Source organism: Falco cherrug, chromosome 9 (genome assembly GCF_023634085.1).
Source record: "Falco cherrug isolate bFalChe1 chromosome 9, bFalChe1.pri, whole genome shotgun sequence".
Classification (NCBI taxonomy): domain Eukaryota; kingdom Metazoa; phylum Chordata; class Aves; order Falconiformes; family Falconidae; genus Falco; species Falco cherrug.
Genome location: NC_073705.1, coordinates 36,715,772 through 36,737,955, shown reverse-complemented (window position 1 = coordinate 36,737,955; position 22,184 = coordinate 36,715,772).

The window sequence follows — 22,184 nt, the reverse complement described above, 5'->3', positions numbered from 1 at the left end:
TCTGTATCTCTGAAATCCTCTCTTTCATGCTTCTCCATGCTTGGAAACCATGCCTGGTTCAAACCTGGGGAAGCAGGTCTTCCTAAACTCCTTTTATTTCCAAAGAGAAGAGAGCAATTTAAAGAAGGAGCAAAATTAATTATTCCCTGGAGCAACCACAGCACTCTCTCGTGTCAAGAGGTGCATGATCTTCTCTTTGTGCACACTCCACAGGTGTGCAGACCTGATTATCAAGTGCTGAAGAGGTTCATTAGGATGAAGGTGCTTATCTACAACGATATCGTCTGGTTACCTGAGCTGCACTTCTGACTTTGGCACTCTGAAAATTATGCAAGACAGGGCTAGTCTTTCTTTCCACATTACCTTCTACTGTCCTTTTCATGGTTTCTCTGGGAGATATTTTTACTGTTTATCAAATGATTTTTCTGAATGTGCAAGCTAAGTGAAGGTAGTTGCAGAGATTGGCACAAAATATTTTGTTGTAAATCATCCTGTGTCATGCTAAGTTATCCAACTGTATTTGCTAGCTCAAAACATAAACAGCAGAAGGGTGACAGCTTAAGCAGCAGCCTGAAAGCTGTTGCAGTCCCAAAGGAGCTGGACCTTGCCTTGAAGGATTGAACTGGCAAAGCTTATGAGCTCCAGTATTTTCTACAGTTGGGTGTTTTCAAATTCCAAACACCTTATGATTTTTATTTCACTTATTTCCCTGTTGGTTTGATCAAATCCTGGCTCCAGTTCATGTTATTGTTGACTCATTGGTTGGTTATAGCTTCAGTTAAAACCTTGATTTGATGAACAGTGTTCAGTTTTGGTCAGCCTGGCACGACAGTAACTTGACTTTGTTTCTTTTTATGCACTTGCTGATTAATTTTCAGTAAAATTCAAAAGGACATGCAAAAACTAAGTTTCTTTCAGAATCACAAAAACTGATTATGCTGAGAAGGTCAGAGGGAATCCAAGTGAGACATCTGAGAGCTGCTGGCTCCTAATTTCTCTCTGTGTCATATAGACCAGTTAATCTGTAAGCCACTGTGACTCAGAAAATCAGCACATCATGTGGATAACATGCAAGGAGGTGGAATATTTGACTCCTAGCTGGAAATACATACGTGTTGTAGCAGGTTCTGTATTTACAGGTACATCCTGTGTGAGAATAAATTATCGTAATCCAAATACTGGGGAGGAAAGAAAGACAATCTTGGGCCAATTTGTTCCTTTCTTCAACAGTTTCCTAATACCTCTGATGAGCTGTAATGAGTTTATTTTCCTCTGAGCCCCCCTGTGCTGCTGCTTCCCAGTGTTCCAATCACATCAATTATCACTGCAGCACAGGTAAAATAGACTAGTACATCTCAAGATATGCTGCAGACAAAGGAGATGCAAAGGCACAGATATTATGTGTGAAGTGGCTTCCCATTTTAAGAAGTGGGAAATTTTCATTAACGTGAATGGGGTCAGAAGTTAACTTTACAGTTCTATACCTGCTGAACCTCCTTAAATTTTCATCTGTTCAGAAAGCTTCTATATAGTTTTTCTTGAAATGAATGACTGTTCTGTAGCGTTCTAAGCTCTCCTTGAGTGGAATACAGCATTGTCTAGCATATAGCAGTAGGAATGGTTGGGGAAAATTGTGCTTCTGCAATGCTGCTACTTCACACTTGAATCCATGGATTGTTACAGTGGACTTGACAAAAAGCATCTCATTTCTTTAGAGCATTTATATGTACAGAGCTTGAAGGAACCTCATCCTGATTGCTTCAGTCTGTCCAGGGAATACACACTGGCCTTAGTGTTTTTAATTAAGATCGAACAGTTGCTTTATGTAACAGCTTAAGAGCTTGCCTGCTTCTTCCTGGTTTTCTCTAAACCTTGCATATGGTGTACAGAGTCACAGGTGGGAGGAAAGATGAAAGCCTTCTTAGAATAAGCGTCTGTATTATTTACTTACTTTGTTGGTTTAACACTACAGTCTACAATAGGCTGATGCAGAAACTAGGATTTATGGAAGTAAGGGATTAGGGAGGGGAAGAGTGACCAGGCTGAAATTCAGAATTGAAGACTGATGGGGAATAATCAAGAGATTACAGAGCAAAAGGTCTACTTGCATGCACCTCTGAGGAAAGAGGCAATAAAAAGGAGCAGGAGCAGAGGCTGGAAATGGCAGCAGGAGGAACACAGGCATTTGCCTTTGACAGGGGCTACAAGGGTGAGGAATACATTTGGCTGCTGTAAGGGGAGGTGGGGGTGAAGACACCTTTATAGAAGTGAAAAGAGGCTGAGGGGAAAATCACGTTACTATTTCATTTATCACTATTATGATGGTAAAGCTGAAAAGGCTGGCTGTCCTCAGAGCAAAGCAACTGCCTCATGCAGATTTACCCTGATGGATGGTGACAAACACATCCAGCTCTGAATAGACAAGGAGGTGCACAATGCCTTTGCTTTGATCAGGGCTATCAGTGAGGCAGCAACAAGGACAAAATGAAGAGAAACCCTGCATTAAGCTATTAATCAGTCTGCAAAAAAGCAGGTAATTCTGGAGTTCCTGTGTGCTACTCGAAGCAGTGTATATAAAAGGCTAATGCACGGAGGAAAAATGACAGAAGTCTTCCTAGAACAGGATAGGCTGTGTTCATGGGGTGCTGAAATCTCGAAGAGCATTGTATGAAAACTCATTACCTATGAAGCCTGCAGCATTCTTCAAGCAAACACACACTGTACTTTGCAGCAAATATAGTGCCTAGAACTTTAATGGCATAATGATATTTCAGTGTTAAATATGGCATTTTCCTTTGTCTTCACTGGCGCAGTGTCTCCGATAGATGAGAAAACTGAAGATAGCAGAAAAAAAGAAGTAAGATCTACCTGGGTACCAACTGCAAATGTTTTTCCTGCTTTTTATTCACAGTATTGCTTTAGAGCAAAATAGGAGCTTTTTTGTAATTTAGTGGGTTTTTTCCAGGATCAGTGCCACATATTTTACATCCCACATCAACTTTTTTGTCGATGAATGCTGGCCAGAAACTTTACAGAGGATAAGGCCTTTATCTTATCATTTTATACTGCCACACTGCTCAGGGGAAACAGGGATATGGATGCAGGATATCAATGTAACAGCTCAGGAGAGAGATACAATTAATATTCTTTCCAAATGGAGATACCATGTAATAATTTGAGATATCTCACTCGTACATCTCTGTTTACCAGAAATTGAATAATGTTGGAAAACCAGAGGAAACTATAAAATACTGGGGAAAATAAAATGTGAAAATACTTGGAAAATTTGCAAGTACACAGATTTATTGATGAGAAACAGGAGAATATGAAAACTATTAAATGAGGTAGTTTAGCTGTTGTACTGTTGATCATTATCTCTGAAAAATACTGTAAAACTTGACAGACTGATGAAAGGCAAATAAGGCAAAAAAAACCCCTAACTGTGTTAGTTTTCAACAAGAATTAAAAAAAACAAAACACCACTACAACAAACTCAGGAAGAAAACTAAGCCTCATAGTTGCTGTCATAAATGTAATTACAGTTCCTAATGAATTTATGGTACAAGAAAAAATGTCTTGAATATTTCAAAGGCAAAACTAGCATACATTAAAGCATTAGTTATAAAGAATAAATACTGGAATTAATGTACATGTTCTTATTAACAGAATTACCCAATTGCTTTTGAAAGAATAAGTGCATGAACTTGTATCAAACTGAATCAAAACTGATTTATTAGTTCTACAAGAAATTCTTAATTTTGAAATTTAAACAACTATAAACCTACAGTAATAGAACTAACTGCAAGGACATGAACTCGCTGACTTTTAAAAAATCTTTGGAATACTATGTGACACTAAGATGAAATTAAACAGGCTGGACCCATGGGCCGAGGCCGATTGTGTGAGGTTCAACCAGGCTCAGTGCCGGGTCCTGCCCGTGGGTCACAGCAACCCCACACAGCCCCACAGGCTGGGGCAGAGCGGCTGGGAAGCTGCCTGGCGGGGAAGGCCCTGGGGGTGCTGGCTGACGGCCGGCTGGGCATGGGCCAGCAGTGTGCCCAGGTGGCCAAGGAGGCCAAGAGCATCCTGGCTTGTGTCCAAAACAGCGTGGCCAGCAGGACCAGGGCAGGGACTGTCCCCCTGTCCCCGGCACTGGTGAGGCCGCACCTCGAATACTGTGCTCTGTTTTGGGCCCCTCACTGCGGGAGGGACGTAGGGGTGCTGGAGCGTGTCCAGGGAAGGGCAACGGAGCTGGGGAAGGGGCTGGAGCACAAGTCTGATGAGGAGCAGCTGAGGGACCTGGGGCTGTTTAGCCTGGAGAGGAGGGGGCTCAGGGGGGACCTTGTTGCTCTCTCCAGCTGCCTGACAGGGGCTGTGGGCAGATGGGGGTCGGTCTCTTCTCCCAGGTAACAAGTGACAGGACAAGAGGAAACAGCCTCAAGTTCTGCCAGGGTGGGGGTTAGTTTGGTATTAGGAAAAATGTCCTCACTGACAGGGTGGTCAAGCATTGGACCAGCTGGGTCTGGGCATTTGTTTGCTAACATTGACTTGTACTTAAGGGCAGCCCGCTAGAAAAGTCACATATATACATATATGTTCAGGCTAACTTGCCTGTTTTCTTGCAGTGTGGATGAATTATTCTGATTTCATGATTTATAAGGATTTTTTATATGTGCCTTATTTTGTCTACCAAAAAAAAAAAAACAACAGTTTTTTAAACACAGCCCTAGGTGTCACAAACCAAGCTCCTTGAATGTGCTGCATTTGGCTCTTGGCTGGCATTATTTTGCTGTGAGAAGTCAACTTGGTTTGTAGGCTTTGATGCCACATACAATTTATTGTCACACAGTTGAAGGTTTTTCCTCATGCATCCTTGTAATAGTTCAACAACTGGCCTCTAAATTACTTTTTTCTGGCCAGTTAAATTATGGCTTGTATTTTGACCTATTACCAAAATACTCATGAAATGCATATGGCGGAATGTTTAGTATGGTCTTATGCAGTGGACTCTGTAATAAGGCATAATAAGTATTACTTGAGATTCATTAGAAGTTAAAAGAAATATTGCTAGGTATGTCAAAGAATTATGGAAACTGAAAAGGATTAAAGCAGTACTGTAGAGAAAAGTAGTCTGTTTACTTGGATTTAGAAATTACAGCACTAAATATATAGCAAACATCCACTTTTAAATTTACTGTGATGAGATGAAATCACACTAAAAAGTGTTTCCAAGAGGTTTTCTTCGCATACTTTTTTTCTGAATACAATTCAGTAGTATACCAGGTGTCTTTCTTTGTTCTGATACATACAACAAACATTCCTGATGAGCTAATTAAATGTCTAATTTCCCTTTCCACTTTTTTTCTGTCCACTGCGTGGTCCAAGTTGAACTCCCTCATTAAGTGGGGGTCAGTTTTCTTGACTGTAATAGTTGGTAATTTTCTTTGCTATCTCTTGCCCTTCATCAGCTACAAATTTTGTAATTTGTGCCCCTCATAGGGAAAACTAGTGTACTGTTTCAATATAACACTGATTAGCAGAAATAATATAGCCAAAGCTAATTGGCAGACTACCGGATTTAGACTGGTAAAGCAAAGTTGTTTTCTCAGATAAGCATGGCCAGTGGAATAAGATTGTTATCCCCTAAATAGAAAGCCTTCCTTTAGTACTCAGGCAGATGAAATACCCTGTTCAGGAGCCTTGTGAGCGATCCTGCAGAGCGAGGGGGATCCTTGACCCTGGTAAAGCTTTCCCTCTACTCACAGTTAGCGTTAGGTTTCTGTTGACACCATGTTGTGCCTTATGATGCTGCAGAAGCTAAAGACCCTTTTTTTGTGTGTGTGTGAAGCTACTTGGTTCAGGAAATTGCTTCCTGGAATGACAGGAGGACTGCTTTTCACATCTGGGTGTTCTGCAGTAGTTCTTAAAATGCAGTATAAGCAAAGAACACCTTTCTTGAGCAAGTTAGAGCAATCAGCTAATTTTGTTATTAATTTGGAGATGTTTGTAAAAGGTAGTTAATTAATAAATTTTCTGTAGTTGAGTAAGAGCTGAAAATGACAACCAGTGCTGTACAGAATATTTCATTTTCTTTTAATTACCTATTTATTTCCTGTGTTGCAGACTTTACAGCGTTGCTTCCTCATTTTAATACCTTGTGGATGAAGGAGCAGCAATACAAATAAAGGCTCAGTTTTGCAAATATCCATTTTTAGTTTCAGTATAGTTACTCAAATTCTAATAATTTGGAAGAGCAGATCTTTATGTATGAATTAAGAATAGATAATTTATTTTTATCGCAGCAAAAGCACATTAGGCACCATTGTCTATGAAAACTACAGCCATGATTAAGTATTAATTATACTGCTGGAGGTAACTGCAGGTGATAAGAGGATTGAAGTATTGGCTCTTCAGCAAAAGCAATGTTTTATATATGACATATTTATTATGAAAAAGATTCTTCCAGAACAAGCTGTTCAGAGAGAGCGACTACTCCAAAAGATTTCTTTACTTTGGTATTTGTAAAGGAAACAGCTTTTTTTTATTCCTACCCCCCACCCCCACCTTTTCTCTTTATGATCTGGTATGATGTTTAGAAATTGATGGTTTTATGATTCAGAAATCAGGTTGAATCAACTCTTTGATCGTGACATGTAACCATAGGTGGACTCTGATCACTGCATTGTAAAACCCTCTCTTTTTATTTCAAATACTGAGTGGAAAAAACTGCAGAATGTCAGAACCTGATAAAACTTTAGGAACTTAAAGTCACACAGGAAGCAGTGAGTAAAGATCCTTTTGGTTGTGATCCTTTTGGTTGTGAGTTCTTCTGAACTACTTTTTTAGTGGGATTATAATACATAAGGGGTTCAACGCTGCTCTGTCATGACTGAAACTGGCAGCGTAGTGGTTGCTGTGCATGAGCTCCCCAACTTCTGTTCAAGCAAGTTCTGTCCTTGTCTTCAAAAACAAAGTTCTTTTTATGTGAAGGACTGGGACAGTTGTTGCTGTGTCTCCAGGTTTTCTTTGATGCTCATGTTAGATGAAAGCCAGACTGAGTTTAAAGGAGAAAAAGAAGTGAAGGTTGTCAGGGAAGGTCAGGTGTGCTCCCATTTATTTTTGAAAATAGATGCTTACGTTTATAGCTGTTTGGAAACATTAACTATTTCTAAAAGTTTGGATCTTGAGGAGATTTTAAACAATAACTTGTGGTCAAATTATGTTTTATTGTTGTGTGGGTTTTTTACATCAAAAAAGAATTTGTGATTTAATGCAGTGTCTTTTGCTCTGGGCACACTTGCTACTGATACTCTACAGTCTTCTGTACTCACTTTTTTGTAGTATGTGGATCAACCTATAAATGATGAGAAAGTTAATGGCAAAACAAATATAATACCAAACCTACTTATTTTCTGGAAGCTGATTTTAAAGGGCTTCCTTGTTATCTTTGAGGTCATAACCTGTAAGTGATTTCAGGGAGAGGAAAAGTTGTTTAGTCTCACAGACAAAATCTAAGGAGATCAAACTGCTACAGATGCAGGCTAAATTTAATCCACTGTTAGGATGCAAAGCGTTTGAGGGGAACATAACTAAGGAAGAAATTTCTGAGTGATCTGGTAGGTTTGCAGTTCAAAATCTCCAGTTTCATGTTTTTCTTGATTTGCTTCAGTTGAACCAGAAGTTACAAGTCTGTATGTGTTCCTGGGGGACTGTTGTGACTTGTGCTCAAATGGGTTCTTGTTCTTCTGTGACCCACGTGTGGTATCCTGAAATTCTTAATGATACGACGCCTGGTGACTTCTGTATGACCAATATTTCATTTGAAATGCAGAATAATTGATTAAGCCAACAGGTTTGAAAACACAGTGTTTTAAGAAGGGGGATTCATTCATGTGCTACTTCCATGTAACCATAGAAGTTGCTCCGAGTATATAATTTAGCTTTGAGGAACTCCCACTTATAGTAGTAGCTGTTTGCGAAGTAAAAGATGACGCTTTTTTCCTCAAAGCACCAAAGGTATTTTTAATGTTGGCATTTGTGAGGATTTTAATGAGCTCAAATTATGCAGTGTTCTTCAATTAACTTTGGTTATACTGATGTATAATTTATTTTGGACAATAACTGGAAAATTAGTTTTCATTCAGGAAACAATTGGAGCTCACCACGTCTTGACCTCTTATATACCCATGTAATCTTATTAAAGATGGAACTGAATTCCGTTAGGGATGAGACCAGTGAATTTGAGAACAGAATCTTTACCTTCTCTACCCCGAACTGGCAGTTAAGAATGATAGTGATGAAACTAGTCAATAATGATGGACAATAACTATTTTCATTACTGTAGGATTTTATTTAAGAGTGAAGATGCAGATGTTAACAGCAACAGAAATGTTTGGAGGGACTCCGGACATTAAACCACTGTTCAGGAAATAACATATGTTGCAGCTGTACAGCGTGTTTTTTTTAATTAGTTTGGTTCTTTCCCCATTGTAACTGCCGTGTAATTCTACCTCAGAATGGAGGAGAAGGCAAAAGCCATTGAAGAAAAGTTTGATTATTTGCAGGTTTAAAGTGAAAAGTAGCCATGTGCCAGAAGCTGTTAAGAGTATCTTGTAAGACTGAGATAATTTAATGTACTCTATTTTCAGTGGTTTTTCTCCATGTGAGTTTGAGTATGACAACATAGTGATCATGCTGTCTGAAATATATATGCGTCTACTTCCTTTGGATTCTAGGCTGCTTTTCTTTAACAACAGTCTGTAAATTTATCGGCCTTTAAGTATCTCAGAATATAGACTTCCTATGTTGGAGATCTTTGGGCTTTTTTTGCAACATTTGTGGATGCCTCAGGAACTTACCTGCAGTGCACCAAGTAAGTTAAGAAAAAAGCATGTAGTTCTACAGGAGGAGGCTTGGCCAGATGGAAGATTTGTTTTCATCACTCCAGTACCCTCTCAGGGAGAATCGAATAGAGGATCAATAGGATATTGAGGCACTTTCTCAATTAGTACGTCATGGATCGGGTTGCAAATTTCTTTAGCATGTAAATGCCCCAAACAGCTGCACAGCAGTGGGTTATGTCTTGGACATAACTTGTTTCATATTTCACCAGCATGCTGGTACATTGAAAGGCTGTGTGGTCTTTGTGGACAGTTGATTTCAGTTTTTGGAAATGTGTTGACTTAAGAAAAATTATTAGATATCTGGTGTCAGCTTGGAGATGTCTTCCTCCACTAACTTCAGGGAAAACAGTGATTATTATAGCACTTAATTTAGACAGCTTCTTGCCTTATTTTCAGTTGCTCTAACATGCACTTTCTTGCTCATTATCAATGTAAACACAAATGCCTTCTCTGAGAGAGGGAGTCAGAATCCTTTTTCTTGTGTTTCAGAATGTCTTGCTAGAAGGAACTGAGGAAGAGGGCAATGATCAGTGTGTGAACAGCATTTTCCAGAATGTCTTGCTAGAAGGAACTGAGGAAGAGGGCAATGATCAGTGTGTGAACAGCATTTTCCTCTCCCTCTTCAAAAGGAAACCTGTTTTCTGTCAGTGTTCAAGAGGCATTTGGACATTGCCCTTAATAACGTGCTAAAACAGCCCCGAATTGGTCAGGCTAGGTCTAGATGACCATTTTTTGTCCCTTGCAACTGAAACAGCAGTATCTTTCCTTTCCTCTCACTATCACTGTGATGGTTTACCATTCCTATTGCAAGCAGTGTTTTCTTAATTTAAGTTACATGAATGAACATACACCTTAGCAACAACTCTAAACAAAATCAGGATTTATGCAGTGATGGCAATATGGTTTGCTCTTGTGTATACTCCATTCCTTCTACTTGCCTCTAAGATACAGAAGGTAGTCAACTTTTTGGAACAGTGCTGTTAGGCCACGTGGATTGTTACATCCAGCTTCCTTTGTCTACAGCAAAGGATTCCTTCCTGCTTGGTCCCCCCTTTGGTTTCAATTTCTTGGGTTTTTTCAAAATAGGGTGGCAGAACACAGGCCAATGGAAGATTTAGCTCCTGAAGCTGTTCTCTCTGCTCCCCTGCTTGCCAGTGTACCTCTTGAATTTCTGAACTTACTGTACAAGGTCTGACAAGTGCGGAAATAATTGTGATTGCTGTATTGGAGGAGAATCTGACTGATAGAGAGTGTTCTGTACATGGTCTCCCCTTTACCTGGGGAGTCCTCTGTGAGGAGAAAATTTGTAGGGTGTTCTGTGGACAAACACAAATATGAAAATACGTAAGCAGGATTAAGTATTAAACAATAAATGTATTAACTGAATTCCTGGTTTTGTACTAATATAATCTGACTTCATTATAAATCATTAATGTCTTTTAATATTACCCTTGTTATATTGTATGTGGTTGTTCTGCTCGTTGTCAGACAGTTGTGTGATGAAAAATGGTATTATGTCATCGTTTTTGTAAGATTGGTTAAGATTACTATCGGAGACTTTTCTCTGAATTCCCTTACTCTGCAGATTTATATCAGTATTTTGGTCATATTGGTTTTACATCAGATCTTCCTATAAAATAAGAATACATCAATATTCTCTACAGGATACAGCCAAGGGGAAAGTGTAGAGAAGTGTGATTTAATGCAACCTTTGAGAGCTGAAGCTGTGGACTTCAGGTTCATATATCTTTTCTGTTGGATCTTTCAAATCTGTGTGGAAACTGGTAGGCATCTATTCATAGAATTTACTGTACTATAGGTACAAGACTTCTTTATGTAAAACAGGATGCTTCTGATGCTGTGCAGGGCAAAAACCTATTTTAAAAAATGTATTTATAGTTATCAACGAGGTTCTTTGCCAATTCCACTATTTCCTTCCATGCTTAATAAGTTCATCCGTAATCATCTGTTTCGTGTTCTTACAATGTGAGACACTCTTCTTTCACAGCATACCTTTTCAACTGGACTTTTAGAGCATGGTTAACTTCTGTATTTGAATAGGAGTTAGAGTTAATCCTCTGTTAACCAGAGTCTATCTCTGCCTGTCACTCTTCATCAGAATATTCTGAACTCTGTGCCTTTTGGATTTATTTGTTGTTTATAATTGAAAGCTCCAGTTGAGAGCAGGTCTTTAACAAAGAAAAGAAGTGCTTTCTCTAACCTATTGAAATTTCCACAATATTTCAGAATTTCAAGGTTTGCTTGGCCTGTTTCTGCATAGCATTTTCTGTTCAAAACAATCTTTGTAGAATGATCTTATTGACTAAAGCAAACATATAGGACGCGTCTATGTGTTTAATGTTGCTCTTGGTTATTGACATGGAGAAAATTGAGGCACTGGTGAAGAACTCATGCATGCCCTACATATTGAATGAACTCATTAACTTTGTGGTTTCTTCAGACTTGGCTTGCTCCAGGTCTTTTTTTCAACACAGATTTGTTTGGCATCTCTGTTCATCTTAATGTGATTTTTCGGTGGGCAGGCTGCATAGGCTTTGAAGAGCTGTGCTGATCTCCTTTAGGCCTGTTTTGACATTCCAGTCAAAGAGTACAAATGTGGTTACTATAACGTCCTCTGTTGCAGGATAGTTTTCCTCTTAAGAGGTGCTAGACAACCTTTTAACCAATCCTTCATGGAGGAAAACTTATGATGGTTCAGGTATGGTCTTTGAAACTGTTTGGTGTGATGAGATGCTACTGTTTGTGGCCATAGGCGTGATGGCCCTTTCAGCTAGGATTGTCTGGAAATTGGCACTTGTGGTTGTGCCCTACATACTGCTGTGGTCTTTTCTTGGGTACCTCAAATGATGGTTAAGGAACAGAGGACAGCTTGGATGCCTGGTCTAGCAGGCATTGAGATTGGACTTGCCAGTTCGTAATGGCTGCGCCACTGATTTGTGATGTCAGCTTTTTTAAGACTGATGCTCATCTGCTTATGGATAAGATTACAATTACAAGCCCAGGGACTCCACCTGCTTTCAGGTCTGTGCAGTTCTTGGGGTGTTGTCACAGTGGCGCCTTTTGCATCTGATTAGCCAACTGCTGCAGGTTGTTCCAGCTGCAGAAAATGATGTGAGTAGTGCATGTCCAGACTTGCAGCGTGGCTGCCTCTACGATCTTGGGGTAGCCTCCAGAAAACTGTCAGTGTATGTTAGGGGTTCTGCGTGCTGGCGAACTGCATGATGCCAGCTGGCAGGGTAGAGCTCCTGAAGTGACCAGAGTGCCTGGTATCAGGATATTGGTCTCTTGTGAGCTATGGGTTTTATGTGATGTAGGCTGGGTGGTGGTGAGGAAGTGCTTTCAAGGGCTTTATGGGGTGTGCTGCAATGTCATCTGAGCGTTTCTCATGTCTGAGGACTCCCTGACACATGGCATGTGTGATAAGAATGTTGGGATTATAGTTCTACATGGCTTCAGCTGAGTGGGGCAGTGTGGTTACAACCCAGAAGGGCAGCGTAGCTGCATGGTATGAGAGCAACAGATCTCACCTTCATGCTAGTGCAAGCTCAGGACAGCAACAGAGCTGAAATCATTGAAAATTGTGGTTGCATGTGTCCAAAACATCTTTAATAGCTGTTGATGCTTAATAGCTACTAAGTGTGAAACCCAGGGTTTTTTTCTTAGTTACCAGACACTTACCTAGTATGAAGATAATGCTGAAAACGTTTTTGAGTAGGCCACTTGTTTGCACAGCTGTGGCTTTTTAAAATTTTGTTTTCTTGTAATTTTCCTTTGCTTTTTCTTAGAGCTGTAATAGATACAGTTCAATAGAACTGTAAATAGATACACAGTGCTGCCACAGTAACAAAGCAGCGTTGGGATGTTCTAGTTATTCTTGGAAGCACACCCTTTGATTCGCAGAGGTGAGGAGCGCTCAACATCAAAAATCAAATCTGTCTGGTTTGGATGTCATCAGAAATGACTGTGGTTTTCCCATGTCTGATAATAAATTAACTGGATTTCATAATTGACAATAATATGCCTGTAAAAGCCTGTTATGAAATTACAACCTTGTAGGAATCCTCATCTGCTGTTTCATTGAGCTGCACGTGAAAATTCCTGCAGTGCAGGGGAAATCACCTCTCTCTTAACCTGGTGCTTGTCTGTCCTCTGACTACTTCTGTTCTTGTTGAGTGAAACGCCCGAATTTGCAAGACAAATGGAGGAGTCCTCTATGAAAATTGAAGTTTCTGTAAGCATTATGAAAATCTGTTTGAGACCCAAATTAGAGCCCTCCTTGGGGGCAAGGCTGACAGTGTCACTGGTCTGTGGTCTGCTGGCTTGGAAGCATACAGTCCAGCTAGCCACTTGTAGTGTGTAACCGAAAGTGATAATGGAACATGCTGCCTACTCCAGTTGGCAATGATGTGATGTAGCAGGGTGTCCAGGGAGTTTGAGAAAAGCTCTAAGAAGGATAAACAGCTAATGTTCTGGAGCAAGTGTGAGGTGAGAGGAGAGATGGGAGAACTGGTGATACAGTGCGTAATGTCTGGGAAAGAGGGCTTGTTCCTTTTGCTTCTTGTGAAAAAGCACAACTGTGAACCGCAAAACTTACTCTGACATCAAGTATCAAGCCAAATTACATCCAAATGCCATATACTTTTTCTGGGAATAATAAAAAAAAAAGGCCTACTACATTTTTAAAATATCATCTCTGACGATGATGAACTCGCTTAAGGTGAGGCTGTGTGTGTGTTTAGTAAATTATGGACTTTAGGATGTGTATTGCTAGGAACAAAACAAGACTACGGCTCCAATGAAGTAAAAAGAGTGTATCTGAAGAGCTGAACGTTTCAGGGGAAAACTGATGTTAACTTGTAAAGCAAGTTGATAAGGAAATTAGGAGAATTTTAAACATTAGCCCCTACAATACTATATTTAGATAGAATTTATAACTAAGATTGGGATTTAGAAATGTGGATAAAGCATCATTTCTTCTTTCCTACCTAGATCTCTGTCTTCTCTTTAAGTCTTTGAATTGCTTAGAAACCTCTGAGGATTGCAAAACATACTGTTTAAACAGTTGAACTTCTGGACCAACTCCAGAAAAAGATTTGGCTGTAAAGTCCCAAAAAAAGACTGAACAAAATGGAGTCTCTCAAAAAGAAGCAAATTAATAGTCAGAACAGACATGCAGCTGGGAAGAGATGTTTTAAGAAGATATCATCAAGTCAAGGCAAACCAGAAAGTTTATTCTTTCTTCTTTTCACCTCTACAGAAGCTTTTTCTTGCCACTTTGTTTTGCTTCTCTGATTCTTCCAGTCCCAAAGTTTAATTTTTCATTTCAGTATAAGAGGCTTTTTGTAAAAGCTTTAATTTCATCTTATGTGCCAGATTATTTCTATAACATTAAGGTGAACAATTCTAAATAGTGTAGAACACAGCCTGTTTTGTGTGAGTAGCCTTTACTGTCTTGAGAATTTTAAGATTTGTAGATATGCAGCAGCAGAACTAGGCTCTGATACACTCACAAATAAAGAATATGGTAAAGGAAATAAAGTTCTTGAATGGGATAACATTGTGCACCGTTTACAGATGGTTTCTCACAAAGAAAAAAGTGAAAACTTAAAATTACAGCCTCCAGGTTTGCCCACTCCTCTTGGAAAGATGCATATAGTTGTGGCTTACTCAGCTGAAGTTTTTTATTTTTTTATTAAACTGAAGTCTATCCAAAACTCTGGTTCAAAAAACAAGCAATCAGAAAAAAAAAACCCCAGACCCCAAGATATTCATGAACACTTTGCCAGGAAACCATTTATAATCTTATTTTTCTTTCTATTGTGATTTCTGCAAATATTTTGATAATTGCAGTGCCTGGATACTAGTTTCCTAAATGTAAATTTTATACATTAATTATCCACCATTAAACATTTCTCCCAAAACACACAGATTAAGCATTTCAATGTGCTTTTCTAATTACATTAAAAAAATCAATCTGTAAAAATGCCTGGAGTCAGTTCTGTGCATACACACACATGCAGCTCTCATTAACATCAGTGAGAGTTAAATGCAGAGGGAAATAAAATTAGACCTGGGATAAACATTACCAAAATGTGTGTAGGTGTTTAAACTTATATCCGTATTAGTGGGGAATTGCCTAAAGAATATGGTCTGGTCTAGATCCAAGCCACAGTCATAATTTCCACAACTTGCCTTGTGTGGGATTCATCCTATTTCACTTTAAGCATTTTCACTGGAGTCTGAACTAGTGGCTTTCATTTCCTGTTGTTGTTAGTAGAAAGAAATAGATGCTTTTACTTGCTGTTTTGTCTAGCTGCGAGCTAGAATGCTTTACAGGATCCAAACTCTAAAGTGACTTGCTTCTCTGCTTTAACTATAAAGTGAGCCTTTACAGTGAACTGAAATGAAGAAAGACCCACTTTTCTTGTGACTTCCTTGCTCTCTTGGAGATAGCGGTAGTGTGCTACCCTTGTTTCCAGCTCTGATGGCAGCAGAGTTTGAGCTTGCAGGTTGTTTCCTACTGAGTAGACCTTGTTAGAAATTACCAGTTGGACCTTGTAGGAAACTAAGCGCAGGGCTGGGACCAAGTGTGATGGGGAGTTTATCTGCTGCTCGGGCATATTGATGCTACAGTGAAGATGACAATTGATTGCAAAGCCGCTGATTTATCATCAATGGCATGGCTTACTTGTTTTTTGCATAAATACAATTAGGTACAATTGTGAAGTTATATGAAGTTGGCCCATGCATCGCTGCATTTGCACTGAATATATGTTTCCCTGTTAAATTTGTAATCAAGTAGGTTAAGTGCTTACTGTGCATTTCAGTAGGAGAAAGAAATTTCCTAATTGCATTCTGAAGCTGCAGCACAGACCCTCAGGGAAAACGTGGTACTTCATCTCTGTCTTCAGTGAGATTTGAGAACCTGAAATCATTGTTGGGTCTGTGCTGGTGTTGTAGTCTTGTGCTGTGCATGCAGTGGGGCACAGACCATGTGTTTTCTGTAAAATCTCTTGCCCATTGGGCTTCTGAATCCTCACTAGATTCTTTAATAACAAGTAATAAAGCTTATTAGACAGGATTAGGTTTGCAAATCCAAAATCACGGATGCTTTTTATCAGAGTAAGACTTGCTGCAGAGTAAGACACTAATCTGAGTGGGCTAACTAAAGTCCCGGAAGGAGACTGTAAAAGGATTGAGACCTGGGACAAGAATTTTGGTTATTGAAGAAAAAGAACTATTCCTCACCAAAGTATTTAGAATTTGTCAAGCAAGAAAATGACCAACTCGGAAGCTAATGAAAGGTAGATTTTTACAACAAATCCAGAATACTGTCTGTCTTCCTTAGGCTCATTTGCGTTAGTGAAGTTACAAGTTCACAGAAGATGACACACAAAGCTCCTTGGCAAACAAGCAGGGTACACATCCCAGCATCTTAAAAAAGGTATGTAGAGTGCGAAGGATGGTGCAAAATACCCTACAGCAGTTCGTTATTAGTACTTCCAACAGGCAAAGAGAATTAGGCTAGCGTCAATAAAAGGCTGGAAGGAAGAGGCTATCAGTTGGGTGCTTTGGGATATTTTTTGTTATTGTTGTTATTGTTATTATTACTTTAAGTTGGACACTGCTGCCATCTGTAAGGCTTCTGCAGCAATGGCAGTATTAGCATGGGGAAGTGATAGTGTGGGTAGAAGATACGTTTGTGGATCTTGGGGCTGGTGAGTTTAACTTCAGGAAAGGCAGGGAAATTTTCAGTCTGAGTTCCTTCAAGAAAGTCTTCTTAAGTGAAGACTAAGACTATCAGTTGAGTGTGTTAAGTTTGGCTGGTTTATGAATGAAGTAGGAGAACCAGCCAAATGGTTTCAGTATTTTAGTGGGAGGGAAAAGAAAGGAATATTTGTATTATTAAATAATATATACATTACTTATGTATAGAGCCAAAAAAGTCCCCCACAAAACCAACAAACCCAGAAAACCCACAAGCCACCACATAAAGCACTTCTTGCTGTGTACCAGGAAGAAATCTTTTAAGGACATGATTGAGGACAAATTTTTCCATCATGAAATCTGTCATATAGTCTTAGAAAAAAACCCCTAACGTTAGCTTGTGTTCAGTATATGAAAACAAGTTTGTGTTTAGTAGCTGAGTTGGAGTGTTAACAATGTCTGTTAGTTTTTGTGCAGCACTTGTATATGCTTCCAAATCACGTCAGTTATGTTATGATGGAAATCTAGCAAATGCTAGTATTTCAGCACATAGCTAGTATCAAAGCACACAGCTTTGATGTGGGGACAAGAGCAGTAACAAAGAAAATGATAGATTACTCCAATTTGTCCAGAAGAACTACTCTTACTGAGTAAGAGGGTGAGTGAAACAAAATCTGAAAAACTGTGAAACAGGAATTGCAAACTAACAAGAGAGGTTAACGTGGTGGAAGAGATTGCAGGTAGTTTCATGTGAATAAGCTTATTCAGTAGTCAAAAAGGCGAAAAAGGTGGCCAAAAATTATATGCTTTCCTAAATTGACCAGCACTTGTCTAGTACAGGTTTGAGTCCTACTGTCTGAAGGTATCTGTAAACATGGAATATTATGGTAGACTTTTCTAAGAAACCAAGAATATTTATTTAAGAAAACTCAGTCCTAAGGACAAAAGAATCCAAAAAGTGCCCAAAGCACAGTTTGGCAGGTGCTGGGATGCATTCAGGGGAAGTATTACCTATGCTTCGTACACCACTGAGTATACTGGCCCCTGCCAGAGGCAGCGTTAGCAGGAGCCTTTGAACTAGCTTGGCTCTACACTCAGCCCAGCAGAATATTGGTATAGCCTGGAATAACGTCATTGCCACTAACAGTAATACCTGTGTCTTGGTGCAGAATGTTCTAGAAGAACAGAGGTTTAATTAAGGTTTGCTAGGTAATTCAGTTGATGTATCAGATCTGAATAATTTATGTGCCATGTTATGAATTATGGGTGATGGCTGTGGCTCATCTAGAAGAGGATGTGAAGAATAGTGCCTGGAAATGCATCTACATAACTGTCCTTTGGAATAGTACCAGAATGCTGCCCAATTCTAATGGTATAAAAATTGATGCTTTCCCAATAGTATTCTAAGATTGTAAGAGGCTGGTCTGTGCCTTGGAGAGCCTGGGGGGTCAGTCTACTTAGTCCAGTGTCTGGGGCAGGTTTGGGGCAGGAGGCGGTATGCAGTTCTAAGAATTGGCCTCAGTGAAGAGAGGTTCTGAATTGCTCCATTAGGTTTTGAAATGCAGTGCCAGAACAGGGCAGTTCTATTGTTTAATCAAATAAAGCTGTGCCCCTAAAAACTGAAAGTGTAGATGTTAGTCCTTTTCTATCTTGGAAAAACAAATTAGAGCAATTCATAATAGACAACACTATTTCAGAAAGTTATAGCCAGGATCTTTTGCTAAAGGAAATGTTAAGAAAAAGAAAACAACATCATGTAAGAGCTATGACCTCCCTTCCCTGCCATAGTTCTTGTGCTTGCTTTAAGCTGCATTTTAATCAGACTTGAAGATTGAGAATAAAGGAATATTAAAATATACTGTCCTAGAGCAGTGTGAATTTCACACTTCTATTAAATGCAGCTAGTACAAAATCTGAATACTTCCAGTTCCATGTTAAAAAATATTTTGAAATCTTAGGTGGATATAAATAACCTCTAACTCTGTGTTGGCCCTTGCTGAGGTGCAATACTGCTGGGGGAATAAGCTGCTGCTGCCCTCTCCATTCTTTACTTTCCACAAATAGAAGGTAATATAAATGATGGGATTAACAACCTGTTAAATTGCTGCCTTTCCAGTTTGTTTAATTATGCAGTTTTGTTATGTTAGTGTTTCATGCCTATGTGTTAAATGGTAGTGGACACATTTGGTATTGTTTCCCTGTAACTTATTAACATTTAGTCTAACTGCGAGTAGATAATAGAACTGGCATGTATTTGCTATGACCAATTTAAATTATCTGTAGCCCTGTTGGTTCTTTCATTAACAAGGAACTAATAATATTTTTAAAATTACATAAAACAGTGAAATTTACTGTTGGCATCTCCCATGGATTTTCAGCTAGGGTACTGTTATTTATGAAGCAAACTAACCCATCAAATATTTTTTTTTATTCAGTTTAAAGTGCAGTTAAGTAATGCAGTAAATATTAAAACCATTGAAGTATGCTTTACATTTTTGTCATTTCAAAGTGAAATGTTCACCATTAGGTTTCTTTGAATTAAAGCCTATGAATTATAGTATGCATGCTGTCTATTATAGAAAAAAAATCAGAGACAACCTAATGTTTTCTCATTACTTCCATGTATTTAATTTAATGCTTAATAAAATGATATGTTGTTTCTAATTTTTTAAATGGCAATTTATGACTTAGGCCCTATGCTTTTTTTCTGAGTAGAGGCAAGCCCTGAAACAGATTCTGGAAGTAAAATATGAGCTTTTCAATAATTTAAAAATTATTTAAAATGCCAATTATTTGTTAATTTTCCAAGAAATGTCTTCAATTTGCTGAGGGAGCTTTCTTTAAATTGACTTAGTAAAACAACGCACTGTGATTTGATGAATGCTGACTTTTGGGAAAGTGGGATGAGGGGTTTTGAAGTGCTTCAGGTATTCGGAAAGCTCAGATTTTCACTTTTTATTTCCTAGCCTCTGTCACAGAGTTCTGGGGAAAGGGTGAGAATTGCAATGCCTGGTTTCATAGTGTAAGCAAAACTCAGAAATGTGAGTTAAGAGGTCAAACTTGTTCTATAGTACGTGACAGGTTTTGGTGATCTCCACATGGCATTAAACAAAACCCTCCCAAAACATCATAGCTGAACGTGGCATTTGTTTATTTAGCCAAATGGCAATTCTTTGGAAAGCCAACTATTCTGAATTCTATGCCTTTCATATCCTGGGTCAAGGTCTGCAGTAATGTTGAAGTCATCTGCATTTAGGGGCTGAAGATGCAAGTTGGTGTAACAGCTATGCAGTGGGCATACGGAGGAGTGGGAAGGCATTCCGTACAGTGAAGTGCATGGACACTGTTCTTTGTATGCTTTCTGTGATAAACCTGCTTCTGTTGATTTCAAAGCACTTAAGCCAGGCAGAAGTTACTTCAAGGAGATGTTGCAAACCCAGCTTGTTTATGAAGGGTGTGTTTAGCTATGTTGAAAAGGACTGATGATCCTTTGGGCTCAACAGAAAAAAAGATGGAACAAGACTTGCTAGTGTGATGGCTGACAGATATCTGGGATGGATTAAGACCTCTGTTTATTCTGCTCTAAGTGATTGAATTCAAGAAACAACCCACTACCTAGGCAAGGGCTTTGCCTCCTAAGTGTGTGCCATGAGCATTATGCAAAAGAACCAAGCGTGCAGTGGGTAAGTAGCCAGACTGGCTTGGGTAAAAAGGCATGGTCCCATGTATAAATAATTCAAATGGATACGAATGTCTTATTCAGTCCATGATATATATGTTTTCTGGAACACTATATAGGAGATAATACAGTGCTGCTTTGAACATAATCACAGGAGAGTAGAGGAACTGTAAATGTAGGAAAACATCCCACCCCCCCAACTTGTGAATTGATCACTGATTCTGTTTCCTCCTCAGTTATTCAATAGTCATTTGTGGAATGGGAAAAGCCAGAGTGACTGCTGTGGGATCAAGGAATGTCCACACTATATATGCCAGTTTCAGGAAAAATTTTAAGCAGAGTAACATGCTGCTTCTTGCAGTCCTCCTAAGTGTTCTTTTTAAATCCTTTGCCTACTGTTTAAACAGCAACCAGTTCCTTTTCTGAGATTTGAATTATGGAGTATTTGGCAAAAATGTAGTAAGTAGCTCTCTTTGCCCTCCCCTTCCATTTCCAAGAAACATTTGTGGTAATCATTGGTCAAGAGAATAAAGTTGCCCTTAATAAAGAATAGACTCATTGCACAGTTCTGTTAGCATCTCTTCCACAGGTTTCATTCACTCTTTTACCTGCAGAAATAAAAGGACTTCTTTCTTCTTCTAAAATAAACTGACAAAATACCTTGCGATAAATATAAAGGGCATTTAAAGCTATTAATTTAAAATTATGCAGCAAAAGAGAGATGAATCCATTTAATCTTTTGCCAATTAAAAATGAATGTTAAATTAATTAGGAACATTTCTCAAATGAACTACTGTGAAATTGAAATAATGATCTGTACTAAAGTATTCCTTTCAAAATTTATGTATCTTTGATTACTTAATATTAATGTATTTTTAATAGACTGCAATCTAAAAAAATAAAGGCAAGCACATAATTTCTGGAAGAATTAAAACATTATGTTGTGAAACATTCCTTTTTTATAATTCCACTGGCTTCATCATCCATATGTACTAGAAGCAGATCTGGCATAGTGCTGCCAACAGTCACTCTGCGTGTTGTTTTCCAAGAAATATGTTTTGAACTTGAACAATAGAATAGAATAAATGCTTGCTGAATTTACATCTAAAATCATTATTTGGTCCTCTATTGAGCAAGGTATTTACCAAAGTGCCTGACTTTAGGTATGTAAATTTCAACATAGGAAAGTATGTTAGCATTTTAAGTCATAGCCTGACTAGGAATGAACTGCATACAGTTGTCTTTGCTTACGTTCATGATGCCCCTCGCTTCAGTGTCATGCACTTGAGCACATGTTTGAACAAGGAATGCTTTCCTGACAGAAAGGCACAACTCTGTCTCATCTTTCCTGTTGATTTCAGTTGGATTATTTACATAGCTGAACTTTCTGAAGGGCTGCTGACTGTTGTCTCAGTGGAAGTTCTGTTGGTTTTGACAAGAGCAAGACTGTATTGAAAGATTTGGGATTGTGGCTTGTCTGTTCTGTTGCATGGAAGTGTATGCACATCATCAGTTCTTTGTTTGCTGAGTAGTACAGCTGTGTGTATTATGCACAAAGCTGAAACGTGAAAAAAAAATTACGTGAAAATCCAGTGTAACTACCCATTTCTCTGCTACAGAAAATGTACTGATTTGTGTGGTGCACTGTGCGTTATTTGCCCTTGTTTCAGTCTGTGGTTTTTGATCACTTCTCCATCACTGATTTCTGGAAGGTTGTATATAACAGGCAACTGTTATATTAATTTTACAAGCATTCTAGGAGGATGCGTGCCATAAGGAAGTCAGTGAAATGGGCAAGTAATTTCACTAAATCTAATACTGTGAGCGTTTTGGTATCCATTAAGTTCAACTTGATCAGGAAATAATATATCACC